Source organism: Bos javanicus, chromosome 29, assembly GCF_032452875.1.
Source record: "Bos javanicus breed banteng chromosome 29, ARS-OSU_banteng_1.0, whole genome shotgun sequence".
NCBI lineage: Eukaryota > Metazoa > Chordata > Mammalia > Artiodactyla > Bovidae > Bos > Bos javanicus.
The window spans coordinates 17,942,513-17,963,098 of record NC_083896.1 but is presented as its reverse complement, the minus strand read 5'-3'; the positions used below and the strand labels follow the sequence as shown (position 1 = coordinate 17,963,098).

The 20,586-nt window shown below is 41.9% G+C and overlaps 1 protein-coding gene across 2 annotated transcripts in view; it reads right to left on the bottom strand.

The window, feature by feature from the left end:
• Positions 1-20,586, bottom strand: part of GAB2 (GRB2 associated binding protein 2) — a 183,638-nt gene that overhangs the window by 37,171 nt on the left and 125,881 nt on the right. The window lies entirely within an intron of this gene.

The window sequence follows — 20,586 nt, the reverse complement described above, 5'->3', positions numbered from 1 at the left end:
TTTTTTTTCTGATTCTTAACCATTTCTTCTTCTTCCATATCACAGATGCACAGATGTCATTTTCTGTATAGAGATCTTGTGTGTTTCTGGGGGCGCTGGGGAGGGGGGTTAGAGTTGCTTTACAATGTTGTGTTAGCTTCTGCTGTACACAGAAGGACATCAGCTATATATGAGCGTGTATATATACATACATATATATCTATCTCCACTCCGTGGGTCTCCCTCCCACATGCCTAGGTCAGCACAGAGCACTGAGCTGAGCCCTCCGTGCTATACCGCAGCTTTGCACTAGCCACCTATTTTACACATGGTACTTCCAGTCACTCCTTAACACATTACTTTGTCTCCTTTTCATCAAAGCACTTATTACTACTATTTCACCTGTGACGCACTGCTGATGCTTCAATATGGTGGCCATAAAAACACGCCTCTCAGATCTCCTGATGTGGGTAGCATATTTTCTAACAGCCCCAGCTGTTGGCCCTCTGCATCCCTTAACTCCCCTGGGCTGTTCTCATCCACTGACAAAGAACAGCATCCTGTTCCTATGAGGAGATGGGACTCCTTCAATGGGAAACCTTGGCTTGAGACTTTCCAGTGACCAGCCCGAAGCTGTCTTAGATCTGCACTATGCTCCAATCCTCCTTCCTTCCTTCTCTTCATCACTGGTGTCAGACCTGCAGCCCAGTGAGGGCTTTCTTCCTTTCTCAGGGTCCTTCCCAGCATCCTTCACAGGCATCTCCCCCAGTAAGTCTCTCGCACATCTAAATGCATCTCAACAGCAGCTTCTTGGAGAACCTGAACCAACATACCCAGTGTCTAAAAGAGTCTGATGAACATCTGGTTGGCCCAGGTTCATTCTGCAAGTAAACCACAGACCCAGAATCACAGCCCAGTCCTCCACATCAAAACCTTTTCTACCGACAACAATCATCTGAGAATTACGTCCTTGGTACCTTTGTCCAGAGGGCCACTGCTCTGAGGAATCTGATGAGAAAATGTGTCCACCAATGACCAATCCCCACGGCTAGCCTCTGAGCTCTCTTTACAGTTATGTGGACTCTAGTGGGCATGAGGACATATGTCTTAGATTCAGAGAAAGCTAAAAATATGGTTTAGGGCAATCAAGAAGAGCTGGCTTAGGTTGAAAATAAAAGCAGAAAGAGCTCTGTGTGATACTCTCTTAAAGGAATGTAGGGAAAGCAGCTACAAAGGTAAAGACAGAGAAGGTCATCACAAAGGAGCAGACACAGCAGTGGGCCTCCCCAGGTCATCATATGTGCGCTGAGGACCCCACACAGGCACTGTGACAGCATGAAGCAAGGAACAGTACCTAGAATTTCAGGGTATGGTTTAATTATTAGGAACATAGATTCTGGAGCCAGGTTGTCTGTGTCTGAATCCCAAGTTCTTTAATTAGTAGTTGTAAGAACCAGGGAAAGCTGAGCCTCTTTGTGCCTCGGTTTCTTCATCTGTAAAGTGGGACTAAGACAGTAAGATCCCTACCTATGAACCTTCAACCTCGAACTTTCAAAGGTGTGACTATGCATTCGTATGTCCAATCACGTGAGTTAGTGCCTCTGTCTGGTGTACACTGTGAGTGAGTGCACCTCTACGAGTGGGTATGCTCCTGTGTGCTTTACTGTACAGAGCGCAGTAGCAGAGCAGCTTCATTTCAAGCTAGGTCTGCAAGAGGATGACTTCACTGAACTCCTGGCTGTGCAACCCGAGGAGCTTATTGATGAAGACCTGATGGAACTGGAGGCCCAGAGAAAGGATGAAGGGAGACAAGAAGAATTAGTGAAGGGATTCACAATGCAGGAAATGGCAGGGGGTTTTCTTTGTCTGAGGAGGCACGGTCAGTTTTTGAGGCACAAGACCCGAATGTAGACCGGGCCGTGGCAGCTGTTCAGGATCCAACCCGGCATTACCGTGTCGTCTAACATCCAAAGAGTTGGACATGATGAGAAAAAAAGAGCTACTACCCAGGCATCACTGTATCGTTCTTTTCAAGAGGGTCGACAGGATTGACTCCAGCAAGGAACCAGAACCTGAGCCATCAACATCAGGCATGAGTGATGCAGCTTGTCCTCCGTCTCCTACTGCTGACGATTCTTCAGCTCTACCATCTCCTGCCTCCTCTAGTCAGTAATTCTTCTTGCCCGTTCACGTGATGCCAGCCTGTATGTCAGCTGCTGTACTGTAGCACTGTACTTTCCAAGGTCCTGGACTGTCAGACTAAAAATGTTTTATTTTTCTGTTTGTCTGGTATGTATTATTCGTGTGAAAACTATTATAGACTTAGTACAGTACAGCGCTATGAAGCCAATTGTGTTAGTTGGGTCTCTAGGCTAACTTTGTCGGACTTACGCACAAACTGGACTTACTAATGTGTTCTCGGAATAGAACTCATTTGTATGGAGGAGACTTCACTGTAATAGATGTCCACTTCATAAGATTATGAGTTAAGATCTGTGAAATGCTTTGAACACTGCCTCCTACAAGGTAAGCTCTAGGTAAAGATCTCTTTGTTAGTAGTAGTACATTTAAAGAGACACCTTTGTTTTTGAGCATCTCAGTAACTTAAGTATAATGCATTTCAAATTAAGAAAGTCAGCAAAGTTTGTATGGTAAACATATAAATCACACACAGTAAAAATGTTTCTGAATTTAGGCAAAACAGAGATAGTGTTCTTTAAAATGTTTCATTTTGGGGGAGATAAGACTCTTGAGAGTCCTTTGGAGATCAAACCAGTCAACCCTAAAGGAAATCAACCCTGAATATTCACTGGAAGGACTGATGCTGAAGCGGAAGCTCCAATACTTTGGCCACCTGATGCGAAAAGCTGACTCATTGGAAAAGACCCTGATGCTGGGAAAGATTGAGGGCAGGAGGAGAAGGGGGCAGCAGAGGATGAGATGGTTGGATGGTATCACCAACTTGATAGACATGAATTTCAGCAAACTCTGAGAGATAGTGAAGGACAGGGGAGTCTGGTGTGCTGCAGTCTAAGGGGTTGCAAAGAGTTGGACACGACTTAGCACCTGAACAACAACAATGACAAAGAATAACATGCCATACACACTCAAAGGACTGCTTTGAAGATCACAGAGAAGGCTGGAACAATTTATTAGCTATATACTCCACAGATAATTCATGTGTACTTATCATGTACCAATGGCTTCCCAGATGGCATTAGTGGTAAAGAATCTGCCCGCCAATGCAGGAGACACAGGAGATACAGGTTTGATCTCTGGGTCAGGAAGATCCCCTGGAGAAGGAAATGGCATGCACTCCAGTATTCTTGCCTGGAGAACCCCATGGACGGAGGAGACTGGCGGGCTATAAGCCATGGCATCTCAAAGAGCTGCAGATGACTGAGCACGAGCACAATACAATGCTATCAGGGACCAAACACCACGCTGTGTGGTTTACATGGATTCTTATGTAATCTTAAAGAATGCTTAGAGATGGGAATACCAGACCACCTGACCTGCCTCCTGAGAAATCTGTATGCAGGTCAGGAAGCAACAGTTAGAACTGGACATGGAATAATGGACTGCTTCCAAATTGGGAAAAGAGTACGTCAAGGCTGCATATTGTCACCCTGCTTATTTAACTTATATGCAGAGTACATCATGAGAAACATTGGGCTGGATGAAGCACAAGCTGGAATCAAGATCGCTAGGAGAAATATCAGTAACCTCAGATATGCAGATGACACCACCCTTATGGCAGAAAGCGAAGAAGAACTAAAGAGTCCTTGATGAAAGTGAAAGAGGAGAGTGAAAGCTGGCTTAAAATTCAATATTCAAAAAACAAAGATCATGGCATCTGATCCCTCACTATGTGGCAAACAGATGGGGAAACAATGGAGACAGTGACAGATTTTGTTTCTCGGGCTCCAAAATCACTGCAGATGGTGACTACAGTCATGAAATTAAAAGATGCTTGCTCCTTGGAAGAAAAGCTATGACCAACCTAGACAGCATATAAAAAGCAGAGACATTACTTTGCCAACAAAGGTCCATCTAGTCAAAGCTATGGTTTTTCCAGTAGTCATGTATGGATGTGAGAGTTGGACCATAAAGAAAGCTGAGCGCTGAACAACTGATGCTTTTGAACTGTGGTGCTGTATAAGACCTGTGAGAATACCTTGGACTGCAAGGAGATCAAACCAGTCAATTCTAAAGGAAATCAAACCTGAATATTCATTGGAAGGATTGATGCTGAAGCTGAAACTCCAGTACTTTGGCCATTTGATGTGAAGAACTGACTCACTGGAAAAGACCCTGATGCTGGGAAGATTGAAGGCAGGAGGAGAAGGGGACGACAGAGGATGAAGGGTTCGATGGCATCACTGACTCGATGGACATGAGTTTGAGCAAGCTCTGGAAGTTGTTGGTGATGGACAGGGAAGCTTGGCATGTTGCAATCCATGGGGTCACAAAGAGTTGGACCTGAGCGACTGATTATATGGTCTTTATAATAGTCTTGGAAGAATGTCTTGTTTCTATTGTACAAATGGAGAAACTGAGGCTCAAAAAAGTAAATTGACTTGCCCAAGACCATGTTAAGACTGAACTCATCCATGTTGTGGATTCATGTATTTATGATTCCAAGACCTGTGCTCTTTGCTCCTTACTAAATTGACCTTCTGAACTGGTGTGTATGTATGTACGTATATACACACATATATGCATATACACACATACATGCATCACACAAGTGAGAGGTGAAGCCTGGGTTTCATCTCTAACCTTGCCAGTTAGCTATATGATCTCGAGAAAATTAGCTCCCCTTTCCTGACCTCCAGACACTGTCATCTGAGGAGTGTGGAACTAAACACCCTCTAAGGGCCCTTCAAGAGCTCATATTCTAGAATTTTCTCAGTCTATGAAATCTACTCCCTTCTCTGTCTTGGCTGAGTGTTTTGGCTATTATGATTCACAAGTTATGATGAATTTGTTCACTGATCTCACCCACAAAAGGAGTGAGGAGGTGGGAAATAAAAGCAAACAATAAATAAGTGATAGATATATAAAATAAAGTTCAGGTCACTGGCATATTCTATCTTTTCAGATTAGTTAGATCATCATCCATTTTGAATTTTTTTTTTTTTTTGCTGTCCTTTTTCATTGTATACCACTGTTTTATACAGAATTTTAGACTCTATGTCCTGTTAATAAGGTTAGCATTTCTTGAAGCTTCTTTTTGCACCCCCCACCCCCCACCCCCAACAGGGAATTTCTCAAAACAACAATGTTTGGAAGTAAACTGTCATTTTCAAACTGTCATTTTATATAATTATAACTATTTACAAAGTTATAAGCAAACACTATAACTAAATCATTCATTTGAATCATCACTGGCCAGCTGCTATGAGTCTCTACTAATGTGGTGCCAGAAAGATAGAAGGGCCATGTTCCCAACCTCAGTCTCTCAGTCTCCCCTCATTCCCAGACTCTGTACTCTAGCCTTGGCGAATTAGTTTCAGTTCCCTAAGCTCTTGGGAACTTGAACATGCAGCCCACAGAGAAAGCAAGAGAAACCTGAGCTTTGGGGTGGTAGATGTGTTAATTGCCCTGACTGGTAATCATTTTACAATGTTTGCATATATCAAATAGTCATGATGTATACTTTAAATATATACAGCTTTGTTAATTATAATTCAATAAATAGATGGAAAAATAAATATCTGGTTATTTATTTCTATTTATGTGGGGAAAAAAGAAGAGAGAAACCTGAAGTAACAGAAATTCCTGTATTGATGGGTTTTAACCTAAGTTGATTAAAACTTCAATTTCTATCACTACCTTGATATTGAAATTAAACTCAGAAGTCTGAAAAAAACTTTTTCTTTTCACACTTGAGGTTAACCTCAATTTTTTTTTTTTTAATCTGTTAGTCATATTCTGGCGTATAGCCAAGGCAGAGTTCAGTTAAAGGCAGGCAAATCTTGGTGAAGACAGAGGGCCCCAGAGTACCCCAGACTGTGGTACAACACACAGAGGAGGCAGGCAGTCACTTTAAGAAGGGCTCCAGGGGCAGTGTGGCAGAAAGAACACAAGCCGGAGGACTTGATAAAGCTCGAGAGCGAGATCATGGCTTAAGCTCTTCGCTGGCACATGACCCTAGAACGTGACCCAAAAACAGGTACTCAGTGTGCTGAGTGAGTGAGTGTAGAGCAGAAACTGGGATCACCCAGCCACGTGGGCAGCAAAGGCCAAGAGGAGGAAGAAGCATGTTTAGGGAAAGCAGAAGCAGATTTTCTTCAGAAATTCAGGTAGACCACTGGCCACCTGGAAGTCAGCCACTGGGTAGATGGGCTCCAGCCACTGGCTTACTGGTTCGGGTAAGAGAGGGGCTAAATAAAAGCAGGAGAGGGTACAGGCCTAGGTGGAATTCGAGATGACAGTCAGGTTAACAGGAAATGACTCAAGAATAGGAAAAGTAGACAAAGTCCCAGGGCTGACCTTAGTTTACACGCAAAATGAAGGTCAGAACTGAGCAAAAAGGATGAAGAATCCCAAAGCCCTGACTCCAGGCTGGGGTGCAGGGTGGGCCTCAATGGGAAGGCAGAGTCCAAAGGCCTCTGGCCGAGTACAGAAGCAGAGGCTGGGAACTGGGTGATCCCGACACCACGTAACCTCTAGATGACCGCTCCCCAGACTTTTCCATCTTATGGAGGAGTGAAAACACTGCCTCTCTGTTTATTTGTTTGTACACTTTAAAAAACTGACACACAGGGTTCACAAATTTTTACTGTGAATATGGAAAAACTATTGTTTACTGTAACTGTCATTTCACACACACACAAACACAAGGACACTTTGACAAACACGCACAGCCCTAAGAAGAGAAGCTCTGGATAAAGGCAAGTTATGAAATCTGACTACATTTAGCCTTATGAAAACTGACTACATTCTCATTATGTTTTTGTTTTTGTTGTGGACTGAGGACATTTTTCACAGCTCAGCACTGGTCTGTGGGACCTTGTTTGGCAATAGTTGCTGCAGACCAATATTTTTGCACTGTGTTCCAGCCTTCCCAGGCCACCAAGGGTGAGAAGGAGGGCAGGCCATCTGGGTCCAACGCCAGCTTCCAGTGCTTGACTCCACCTCCCCTGCAACATTTAGAACAGCTCCTTCTCGCCTGTTTCACATATTGTGTCCATGTAAGATTTAGTTAACAAGCATTGCAAGGAAAAAAAAAAAAGTTTGAAAATCACTGATCCCCAAGCTCCTCGTTTACTGTTGAAGAAACCAAGAGCTACACACTGGATTCAATAACAAAGCTGAAATAAAAAATCAGGACTTTGACTCCCAATTCAGATCTCAGAGAAAGGTGACCATACCTACTGATTTTGCAGAGTTCAAAATCCTGGGCAGAACTCTATATAGCTGGATGTTTTAACCATAACCAAGAGCTTTAGAGGTCCAAGGTGACCTTACCACTAAATTCAAAATCCTAATTCTACCTTTAGCCAAAATTAGAGTTATGTTGGGCTTTGGAGTCTGGTCTGGGACCAATTCCACAATAATTTATTACCCTCCTTCACTAGAGATAATTAGAAATATTCAAAGAACAGGAAAGGGGGGAGCATCTCATGGGATGTCTGGAAGTTATCCAAAGCTTCTGGTGTTGAAGAGCTGGGGTGAGGCGCTCTCATTTCTAACAGTCTGTGGGTTTGGCAGGTAACACTAGACTTAATCTAAGCTGGCTGGCTGGGGTGCTGAAGGGCAGTCTCTGGTACACAAGGGAAAGCAGGAAGGAGGATCAAGGCTTAGAACGAAGCAAAGAGGGTCAGGTTTCTCCCTGTCTCCCTTGCCTCCTCCAGAGGGTCTGGACTTTGCTGCAAGTCAGGGTTGAAGCCTGTTCCAGGACAATGCAAAAGTGTCTGTGTGGATTTTATGGAGTTCATGTCCCAGCTCAGAGCCTACTCTCAGGGTGACCAGACCCAGCTGTGGACAAAAAACAACAAACAAACAAAAAATCGAGGAAGGTCTGATATTTCAGGGTTATTTAGAATAACATTTTCTTTTTCAAAATAGGGCTTGAGGACTTCGGATCTGGCTGGAAACTGGTCTGGATGTTTATTTTCCTCATTGTCTCTGGAAAAAAAGGGTGGGTGATTCAGACATCTGCCTCCACCTCTGGGCTGGGGCCTGGGTCAGTCTTCACTCTGATCTTCACTCCTCAAGGGACCTGTGTCAGTCTGCGGGGGAAGCTGCCTACCACCTCCCACATTTGCTCTAAGCTTCCCACAAAGGTCCCCCAGAGGAGTGAGAGATCTGAACTCAGTTTAAAAAGGCAAAATACAAAAGGTAGGGGAGGGAACAAGGCAGGAAAAGGTCCTCCCAGAATGAGAAGAGAGACAGGGTGAGGTCTCCAAGAAAGGCTTCTTCCCTCCCCAGCCTCGTCTACTCCCAGCTTTTCCCTCTAACCCCTGCTTCTCCCTTGGCACCACTCCCTGTGTGAGGGGGAAGGACCAAGGTCACCAGAAGGTATCTGAGTGGACTGCCTGACTCCACCACAGCCCTCCCTGCTGTAAGAAGTCCAGCTGGAATAAGGGGGCCTGACCTTTCAGGCACTAATCATTCTCCTGGAGAGGAAGGAGCTGTTTGAAGACCCTGATAATATTCCTCCACTGGAGGTTGAAGACTTTCCCAAAAGCATATTGATGAGTATCATTTCATCTCAGAGGGAACCAGGACTTAAAATAATTCTGCTGTTGAGTTACTGGGAAAACTCATGGATTACTAGAAGTTTATGGCCCCTGCCTAAGGATAACATGCAAATTCGTGAAGCATTTCCATATTTTATGGGGCTTCCCTAGTGGCTCACACAGTAAAGGAACTGCCTGCAATGCAGGAGACCTGGGTTCGATCCCTGGGTTGGGAAGATCCCCTGGAGAAGGAAATGGCAACCCACTCCAGTATTCTTGCCTGGAGAATTCCATGGACAGAGGAGACTGGCAGGCTACAGTCCGTGGGGTCACAAAGAGTTGGATACAACTGAGTGATTAACACTTTCACTTTTCAAATATTTACAAAATGCTTAAAGGGGGGCAGTCTCACCCAAAATTTTAGTAGGGACAGATAAAGAACAGTTGGCTGGAAGGTCATCTTTCCATAGAGTTAGTCATGCAACTGTCGTGAAATTCCTGCTAGGGAGTTTAAGAAGAGAAAAAGCTACAATAAGAGACAGGATATGGAGGAGGCTCTGGCCTTATTTCAAAATCTTCAAGAGTTGCAAATGGGGGTCTGGTGATCTAACCTCCCTGAGCTTTTAGTTCACAGTAGTTTGTTGGCTACTTTGAGATGGATCATGTTGTCTTGCTAATTTAGCCCTTTGAGATTAATATTAGTGCACAGATAGCACTTTGTATATGTAAAGCTCTCAGTGATATATCAACTTCTTGCTTCTCTTCCTTGCTGGCTATTTTGTGATTTACAAACAGCCACAATAAACAGGTCTACGAGGCCAATATCACTGATGAACATAGATGCAAAAATCCTCAACAAAATACTAGCCATCTGTATCCATCAATACATCATAAAGATCATAAACCATGATCAACTGGGATTCATCCCAGGTATGCAAGGATTTTTCAACATATGTAAATCAATCATTGTGATATACCACATTAACAAATTCAAGAATAAAAATCATATGATCATCTCAACAGACGCAGAAAAAGCTTCTGACAAAATTCAGCACCCATTTATGATATAAACTCTCCAGAAAGTGGACATAAAGGGTACATAACTCAACATAATAAAGGCCATATATGACAAACATCAATAACCTCAGATATGCAGATAACATCACCCTTATGGCAGAAAGTGAAGGGGAACTAAAAAGCCTCTTGATGAAAGTGAAAGAGGAGAGTGAAAAAGTTGGCTTAAAGCTCAACATTCAGAAAATGAAGATCATGGAATCTGGTCCCATCACTTCATGGGAAATAGATGGGGAAACAGTGGAAACAGTGTCAGACTTTATTTTTTGGGCTCCAAAATCACTGCAGATGGTGACTGCAGCCATGAAATTAAAAGACGTTTACTCCTTAGAAGAAAAGTTATGACCAACCTAGATAGCATATTCAAAAGCAGAGACATTACATTGCCTACAAAGGTCCGTCTAGTCAAGACTATGGTTTTTCCAGTGGTCATGTATGGGTGTGAGAGTTGGACTGTGAAGAAAGCTGAGTGCCGAAGAATCGATGCTTTTGAACTGTGGTGTTGGAGAAGACTCTTGAGAGTCCCTTGGACTGCAAGGAGATCCAACCAGTCCATTCTGAAGGAGATCAGCCCTGGGATTTCTTTGGAAGGAATGATGGTAAAGCTGAAACTCCAGTACTTTGGCCACCTCATGCGAAGAGTGGACTCATTGGAAAAGACTCTGATGCTGGGAGGGATTGAGGGGCAGGAGGAGAAGGGGACGACAGAGGATGAGATGGCTGGATGGCATCACCGACTCGATGGACATGAGTTTGAGTGAACTCCGGGAGATGGTGATGGACAGGGAGGCCTGGTGTGCTGCAATTCATGGGGTTGCAAAGAGTCGGACACGACTGAGTGACTGAACTGAACTGAACTGATGACAAACCTATAGCTAACATAATACTCAATGGTGAAAAGCTGAAAGTTTTCCCTCTAAGATCACGAACAAGACAAGGATGCCCACTTTTACCACTTCTATTCAGCATAGTTTTGGAAGACCTAGATATAGCAATCAGAAAAGAAAAAGAAGTAAAGGGAATCCAAATTGGATAAAAAGTTAAACTGCCACTGTTTGCAGATGACATAGTATTATACATAGAGGATCCTAAAGATGTACTATAAAACTACTAGAACCCATCAATGAACTTGGTGAAGTTGCAGGTTACAAAATTAATATACAGAAATCTATTGCATTTCTATACACTAACAACAAAAAATATGAAAGAGAAATTCAAGAAATAAATCCATTTACGATCACATAAAAAAAAAAAAAAAAAAAAACACCTAGGAATAAACCTACTTAAGGAGGCAAAAGACCTGTACTCCAAAAACTAGAAGATGCTAATGAAAGAAATTGAAGAAGACATAAACAGATGGAAAGATATACCATGTTCACGGATTAGAAGAATCACTATTGCCAAAATGACAATACTACCCAAGGCAATGTATAGATTCAATGGAATCCCTATCAAATTACTAATGGCATTTTTCACAGAACTAGAACAAAAAAATCTCAGAATCTGTACGGGGACACCAAGGAACTCGAATAGCCAAAGCATTCTCAAAAAAGAAAAACTGAGCTGGACAAATCAGGCTCCCTGACTTCAGACTATACTAGAAAGCCACAGTCATCAAAACAGTACGGTACCAGCAAAAAATATAAATCAATGGAATGGGACAGAAAACCTAGAAATAAGCTCATGCACCTATGGTACAGTAATTTATGACAAAGGATGTAAGACTACTCAATGCTGGAAAGACAGTCTCTTCAACATTTGGTGCTGGGAAAACTGGATAGCCACATGTAAAAAAATGAAATTAGATCATTCTTTAACTCCATACACAAAAATAAGCTCAAAATGGATTAAAGACCTAAATGTGAAACCCAACACTATAAAATACCTAGAGGAAAACATAGGCAGAACATTCTCTGACATAAATCACAATAACATCTTTGTCAATCCATCTCCCAGAAAAATGGAAATAAACAAAACTAAACAAATGGGACCTACTTAAGCTCAAAAGCTTCTGCACAGCAAAGAAAACAATAAACAAAATGAATCGACAATCCAAAGATTGGGAGAAAATATTTGCAAATGATGTGACTGATAAGGGATTGGTCTCCAAAATTTACAAACAGGTTATGACCCTTAACAGTATCAAAACAAACAACCCACTCCAAAAACTGGGCAGAAGATGTGAATAGACATTTCTGCAAAGAGGACATACTAATGGTCAATGGGCAGAAGAAAAAGATGTTAAACTTTGCTAGTAATTTGAGAAATGTAAATTAAAACTACAATGAAATGCCACCTCATACCTGTCAGAATGGCTATCCTCAAAAAACTCCACAAACAACAAATGCCGGAGAGGGCGTGGAGAGTAGGGAATCCTCTTAACACTGTTGATGGGAATGCAAACTGGAATAGCCACTATAGAGAACAGTATAGATGTTCTTTAAAGAACTAAAAATCAAGCTACTGTAGGACCCTGCTATCTCACTCCTGAGCATATATCTGGAGAAAACCATGATCTGAAAGATTACATGCACCCCAGTGTTCACTGCCTCACTGTTTACAGCAGCCAAGACGTGGGAGCAACCCACACGTCTATCAACAGAGGAATGGACAAAGAAGCTGTGGCACATCTATACAATGCATCTATACTCAGCCATTACAAAGAATGAAATAACGCTATTTGCTGAAACATGGATGGACCTAGAGATTGTCATATTGAGTGAAGTCAGTCAGACAGAAAAGGAAAAATATCATATATTCCTTACTGTGGAGTCTAAAAACAAATGATACAAAATAACTTATAAAACAGAAACAGACTCAGAAAACCAACTTATGGTTGATGGGGAGGAGAAGGGATAGTTAGGGACTGTGGAAAGATCATGTACAGACTGCTATATTTAAAATGGATACCCACTGGGGACCTACTGTATAGCGCATGGAATGCCACTTAATGTTATGTACCAGTCTGGATGGGAGGGGGTTTGGAGGAGAATGGATACATGTATCTATAAGGCTGAGACCCTTTGTGTTCACTTGAAACTATGACAACATTGTTAATTGGCCATACCTCAATACAAAACAAAAAGTTTAAAGTTTGATTAAAAAAAACAGGTCTGTGAAAAGGGATTGGGACCAATGAAAAGGAATCAGAGCACACAGTCCTAGGATGGAGTTAAAGCTCTTAAGAGTCTGGACCTGGCGACACTGCTTCTTTGGGAGCGTCAGTGCCTTTAAACCTCAGCTTCCTTACTTGTGCAACAGGGATCACGCTAGCGGCCCTGCCTCTCTTGTATCTTTATGCTCAAAGGAGACTGCGTATAAGTGTTTCTATAGACTGTACAGTTCTCTAAAAACAACAGGGACTTAAATCATATCCTGTTCATCTTGACCTTCAGATATAAACATCATCACATTCACCGAAAGCACTACATGGAAAGCAGAGAAACAAGCCGCTGCCATTCACACTGCACACCTATGCACTTCCCCAGCTTCCCCCCAACCCCTCGGTGAGGGAGCGTCATCTCCACATTACAGATGGTAACACCTCCGAGAGACACTTATTCAACGTCTAGAGCTCATAAGTAGCAGCAGCCAGTGTGCCTTTCAGAGCACATGTGAGAGTGAGGGGCTGTGCAGGCCCTGCACTGGCCATGGGATCAGAGGAAGACGGGGGCCACCGGGGACGAGAAGCTCTTGGCTTAGAGGATTCAAAGGGCTGGGGGCCTTCCAAGCAGTCGGTGGCTCCTGAGCCCATGAATAATTCATCCAAGCTCCGCACTGGGAGCTGGTTCTTTTTGTGTGTGGTACATCTGGTCAGGGACAGCTGCCCATGACGGAGCCACAAACGTGAGGTCTCGGCTCTGCCTGCTCGTAAAGACAGCTCAGAGCAGCTTTCTGCTCCCTGCTCGGGGGACTGAAGGCTGTTTTGATTCCCAGAGAAGGCAGGGTTCTTACTGTTGCTTGTGCATGCGTGTACACACACACGCACACACACACCCACCCCCCCAAACAAACAAAAAGCCAACTCCACGTATATGACCTGAAATCCTGATATTCATTCTTGGAACTGTTTTTCCTTCCCGAGCGTCGTTCTTGGCTTCCTGTCAGGAGGCTGTTTTCCCCACCCTTGGGTCGATATTCAGACTCTGTGTCACTCTTGGTTTGGTCTTGATACTAGGCAGGTTTTATCCTAAGCATTTTTGGCTGAAATATGTGAGGAATTGGAGAGTCGTAGCAGAAAGAAGAAGCTGGGGGTGGCAAGAAGGATTAAAAAAAGACTCCATCTGCCACAGAACTCCTTCCAGCTGAAAGTGAAAAACACAAGTTTTTTTTTTTTTTTTTTAAATGACAGGTCCCATCACAACTCTTAAAAAAAAAAAAAAAAGAAACAAGGAATATGTACTTGGAGGAGGCTCTGTATGAGAAGGAATTTCTACAGGACCAACAGCAAGTGAGGGTATGGACCGCACAGGTCTTGGGGACACCTCTGCATAGAAACCAATGTGAATCCTGCATTGGGAAATATGAAACTTGAGGGGCTGCCAGTGGTCTAAGGTCTGTGCTGATAAGCTCATAGAGAAACAGAACTGGTAGATGAAAAGATTTTCTCTGTTTGAAGAAAGGAAACTAAGACCTCAATCAAGTGACTTCTTCACATCATCCCAGAGTTGGGATGTGAGCTCAGGCACACCGATCACCCACCCACCACAGACTCACCAACAGAGACTGATGGCTGGATTAAAGCTCTACAAGTTACTAAATTCTTGGAATAGTCCAGCCCGAGGATTTCAGCAATATGGACCGGTAAGGAGGGAAACCTGAGCCAGCTGCAGGACCCCGGCGGAAGGGGTCAAGGAGTGCTTTCAACCTAATATGTGGCATCCACAGGGGCGAAAACAACAGGGCTTGGTTCTGGCTGATGTTCACGTTCCAGGAGGGCTGGGGCAAAGAGATGGCGTGTGAGAATGCAGAGTCAGACTCGGGTTAGACTAGAATCCCGGCTCCATCATTTTTTAGCTGTGACCGTGAGTCAAGATCATTGCTACCTCAAAGGATTACTGTGCATTTCGAGTAAGAATGTATTTTACACACCCTATTTTACAAAGGGTAGATGCTCAATACACAGCTCCTATTATGTCCTTTTGTGGTCACTGAGGGTTACCTATGAGTACAGGATGCATCCCACACGAGGCAGGTGAGCAAGCCCTAGCAACAGGAGAGTGGCACTGTATTTAGGAGGAAGCTTGGCTTCCCTGGTGGCTCAGAGGTTAAAGCGTCTGCCTGCAATGTAGGAGACCTGGGTTCGATCCCTGGGTTGGGAAGATCCCCTGGAGAAGGAAATGGCAACCCACTCCAGTATTCTTGCCTGGAGAATCCCATGGACAGAGGAGCCTGGTAGGCTACAGTCCATGGGGTCACAAAGAGTGGGACACGACTGAGCGACTTCACTTTCACTTTCACTTAGGCAGATGAGGGCTGCAGAGTCTGTCTGAACCCAGCCAATGCATGGGTATGATAGACAAGAGCTTTAGTCCTAGAGTGTTAGGCATGGGAAAAAAAATAGCACTCAGTTGTTTTTTTTTTTTTTTGAAAGAAATGGAAACACAGTTGATTAAATGAAATAAAGCACTTTAGCAAAAGTAGGTAGTCAAATGTTGACTTCCTTCCTGCTTTTCCTCATATCCTGATTCTAAAAGAAACACTGACTTAGATGATTAATCTTCCTCTCCTTACCTGAGGGTTTCATAGATAAGACACACTTTTAGGAAAAGCTTCTAAGTTAAAACAAAACCTATTATGTGGCTGAATCTTGTTACATACCAGATTCTACCAGAGGAAGAAAAGCCCATTTGGTTTCATCAGAAAGATCTCACAAAGAATCCTAAACCTCTATCATAGACAACTAATATTCTTGCTCTGACAATTAACGCACTAGATATCTATTAAATAATCCCTTATAAAAGAAGTTAAAAGTTAAAGGGAATATATTGTCTAATAGACAAAGCTGTTGAAAAATACTGACTTGCTTACTTGTTGCCTCCTTAACATTCTCCCTCTTCCTTCCTTCACTGAGCTGGTGGTGTGTGGGCTGGTGCCTCCATCCCTGGTGATGCTTCTGTTATAGAACTTCCTTGGGACTGTCTGGTTATGTCTGTTCCCTCCACTAGACTATGAGGTCCGAGTGCTGGAACTCTACTGTTCATCTTTATAGTCTGTAGCCTCAGTGGTTATGACAGGGACTGTCACAGAATAAGTCTTCCATAAAGATCTGCTGAGTGAATGAACATTGTATGAATGAACAAATGAATATTCCTACCAAAAGAAAGTAAGCCCAGATGATGCAGTTCTACATATTTGAATTTGAATCATATTTAAATTCTATATAGTAAAAGTAGGGATTCAGACAGTAACTGTTTTTAAAATACATGATTTAAAAACAAGATATTTGCACCAAGAATAAATTTTGCTACATTTTAAGGATAAATTTTTTTTTGTAGGGACACCTCTAATCCCACAAGAAAATAGTTCAAAGTAACTTTCTTTCTGGTTCCTCCCCAACCCCATTATACATATTTCCTAAAATCTTATGTATTCCTTGGACTTACTTCTCACATTTATGAAAGCTTTGAGACTAGAGGGTCTCTGGATTTTTTCTCGTGCTTTTTAAAAACCTCTTCCTTATTTTCTTCCTCTTTTTTTTTTTTTTTGCATAAGCATTTTATTCCTCCATCAAAAATAAAATGTAAAACAAAATCCATAAAAGTTATAATAACAAAGATTTGGTCAGATGGAACCAAAAATTCCACCCAGAAAGAAAAAATTATACCAAAGAATTTAAGAGTAAAATGGGGCTTCATAATCCTTCCTCAAAGAAGATCACAGAATTCCTAGGGAAGGACATCTAGTCCAGGCACAATCAGCTACATAATTTGCAGAGCCCAGTGCCAGGTGGCAAAAGCCCTTTGCTCAAAAATTAAGGACTTCAAAACAAATAAATGTAAAGATAACTTGTGCTCATGGATTTTAAGAATCTGCATTGTTAAAATGTCTATACCACCCAAAACCATTTACAGATTCAGTGCAATCCTCATCAAGATTCCAATGACATTTTTTTTTTACAAAAATAGAAAAAACAATCCTAAAATTCATATGGAACCACAAATCACCCCAGATAGCCAAAGCAATGTGGAGAAAGAACAAAATTGGAGGGGTCACACTTCCGGATGTCAAAGTATATTATAAAGCTACAGTAATCAAAACAGCATGGTACTGGCATATTAATAAAAAAACACACACAGACAAGTGGAACAGAATAAAAAGCCCCAGTATATGGTCAATACTTCATAAAGGAACCAAGAATACTCAAAGGAGAAAAGTCTTCAGTAAATGGTATTGGGAAAACCAGATATTTACATGCAAAAAAAATTAAATTAAAACCCAATCTCACATTATGCACAAAAATTAACTTGAAATGCATTAGACTTAAATGTAAGACCTGAAACTATAAACATCCTAATAGAAAACACAGAGGAAAAGTTCTTTGACATTGGTCTTGGCAATGATTTTTTTTTTTTTTTTGATGTGACACCAAAAGCACAAGTAGAAAAGGCAAAAATAAACAAGAGGGACTACATTAAACTACAACGCTCTGCACAGTGAAAGAAACAATCAATAAAATGAAAAAGCAGCCTCAGGAATGGGAGAGAAATACTTGCAAACCTCATATCTGATAAGGTGTTAATACCCAAAATACACAAGGAACTCATATCATTTGACAGCAAACCTGAATAGACCTTTTTCCAAAGAAGATATCTGAATAGTCAACAGGTACAGAAATGCAAATAAAGTCAAAACCACGAGATACCATCTCACACCTGTTAAATGGCTAGTATCAAAAAGATTGCGGTAAGTGTGACCAGAGATACGGGGAAAAGGGAACTCTTGTGGACTAGAGGTGGGAATATAAATTGGTACAGCCACTATGCAAAACAGTATGGAGGCTTTCCTCAAAAAATTAAAAGTATAACCATACAACCCAATAGTTCCAGTTCTGGATATATCACTGAAGGAACTGAAATTACTGTCTGGAAGAGTTATCTACCCCCTCACGTTCATTTCAGCATCATTTACAGTAGGAGTGACATGAAAACAACCAAAGGTCCACTGAGGAATGAAGGGATAATGAAAATGTGACCATATATGTGTGTATATATGTATCAAATTATACACACACACACAATTTTTTAAACTGGTGTATATTTATAATGTTGTGTTACTTTTTGCTGTACAGTGAATCAACTGTCCATAATACACAAATCTACTCTCTTCTAGACTCCAAACCCGTATAGGTCACTGCAGAGTCCTGAACAGAGTTCCCTGCACTATACCGTAGGTTCTTACTATCTTTTATATACAATAGTGGGTACGTGTCAATCTCAGTCTCCAAATTTATCATCCTCCTTTCCTCCATGGCAACCATATGCTTGTTTTCTGTATCTGTGAATCAATTTCCGTTTTGTAAACAGTTTCATTTGTACCATTTTACATTCCTACCAGCAACATATGAGGTAGGATGCATGAGCAAAGTATGTTTCTTCACATCCTGGCCAACACTGGTCACTGTCCATATTTTGATTACAGTCATCCTAGTGGGTGTGAAGTATTATCTCATTGTGGCTTTGTTTCACATCTCCCTAATGAGTAAGGATGTCCAACATTTTTGCATCTTCTCATGGGCTTACTGGTTATTTGTATATCTTCCCTGGAATAATGTCTATTCAGATCCTTTACCTATTTTTAAATGAGGTTATTTTGTTGTTGTTGTTACTGAGATGTAATAGTTCTTTTTATATTCTAGATACTAGACCCTAATCAGATATGATTTGGAAATAATTCCTCCCATTCTGTAGGAGGAGTATCTCAAAACTGTTTTGCAGCCCTAAGGCAGATCTACTGAATCAGTACCCATAAATTAAAAGAGCAAAGTTTTTAGGGTGATTCTGATGACCCACCAGGTTTGTGAACAAATAATCCAGACCAGAGCTTCTCAAATTTTACTGTGCCTACAAATCACCTAGGTATCTTAATACAATTCAGAGGGAGATACAAAACTTCCTTAGGATACCATGGTAATAACGGTTGCAAACATGATCAGCTGATGAATGCTAAAATTAGTGGGCAAAAGTTTAAGCAGAAATGGGGTATTTGCACATCATTAAAGTACTTCCTGCAAAATATTTATTAATTATGAAAGCACAGATAGCAGCTTTACAGCAGAAGAATGTGTCAGATACCATCTTAACCAAGCGATGAGGTAACATGACCAGTAATAAGGCATATTGATACCATGTGTCTCCTGATACAACGTGCAGAGAAAGGCACATTACCTCTGTGGTAGTCTCCCCCAGACCTCAATCTAATCATGAAAAAACATCATACAAATTCAAACTGAGGGAGATTCTACAAAATATCTAGCCAGTATGCCTTATAAGTGTCAAGGTCAAAGAAAAACAAGAGAGGCTGAGAAACTGGCATCCCAGATTGGAGGCCCTAGAGGCAGAACCACCAAATCTAATATGCTATCCTGGACCGAATCCTGAACAGAATAAAGACGTTGGTGAAAAACAAGTGAAAGCCCAATACACTGCAACTAACTGTATTGTACCAATCAACATTTTGACAACTATACTCTGGTTAAGAAAGATGTTAACATTAGGGAAAGCTGGATGAAAGATACATGGGAACTTGCTGTACAATTTCTGCACCTCTTCTGTAAGTTTAACATTATTTCAGAATAAGAAACTTTAAAAAATATGCAGATTCTGATCCTGTAAGTCTGAGCAGAAGTCTTCTGTCTTCCTAACAAGTTCCCAGGAGAGGTTGATGCTGCTCATCCATAAATCCCACTCTGATAGTAACAGTCTAAATCGGTGGTTCTCAAACTTAACCATGCATCAGATCACCTGGCAGGCTGGTTAAAACACCTCCAGAGTTTTCTGATTCACTGAGTCTGGGGTGGGGCTTAAGAATCTTCATTTCTAATAGGTTCCCAGATGAGGCTGATGTTGTTGATGTGCTAGAAACAGTTTTTATGTTTTTAAAGGGTTCTAAAAAGTTTAGAAAGCAGGTATAGGAATCAGAGATTGTATGCAGCCTTCAATTATTTACAAAAAATGGATGCTGAGCCCCAGACCCTTGCCACTTGGTGTGAAGCCTTTAAAAGACGGATGCCTAGGTCCCACCCCTGACATTCTTAGCTAACTGATTTGATATGTATCTTTAGCATCAACATTTAAAAAATGTTCCTCTTTAATTCTGATATGTAACCAGGTTTAGGAAACTACTAACTTAGGCTTTCCATCAGCCACACACACAAAAAGAACCCTACTCCTCAATCATCCTAGAGTTGGGGATAAGCCCAAACAAATGTCAAAGAGCATTTCTGCAACTGAAGCCTCACTTAAAAATGTTGAGCTACTCTTTCTGTGAGGGCTAACAAAATCTGAACACAAGTCAGAATCTCCCCCTTCTCGTGTGTCCATTCCCAGGGAAACATAAAGAACAGTGGATTGTACATCAACAGTACTCACAAAGAATCCCACACCTCCCCTTGCCAGAAAAGTGGCAAGTATAACCATGCAGGTTGTTCTGAAACAAAGGACAGGAGTGGACAGAGGATGCATCAAAGAAGAGAGCAAGGTGCAAGCTGCCCGTGTGTGGGTGACAGGTTAACCAGGCGCAGACAGCTAGAGAGCTGAGGGGGGGGGAAGGGCAGACCTGAGAAACGGGGTAGCACGGAGGTACCTGAAGAAATGCCATCAAGTACCTCGAGCTTCATCATAAC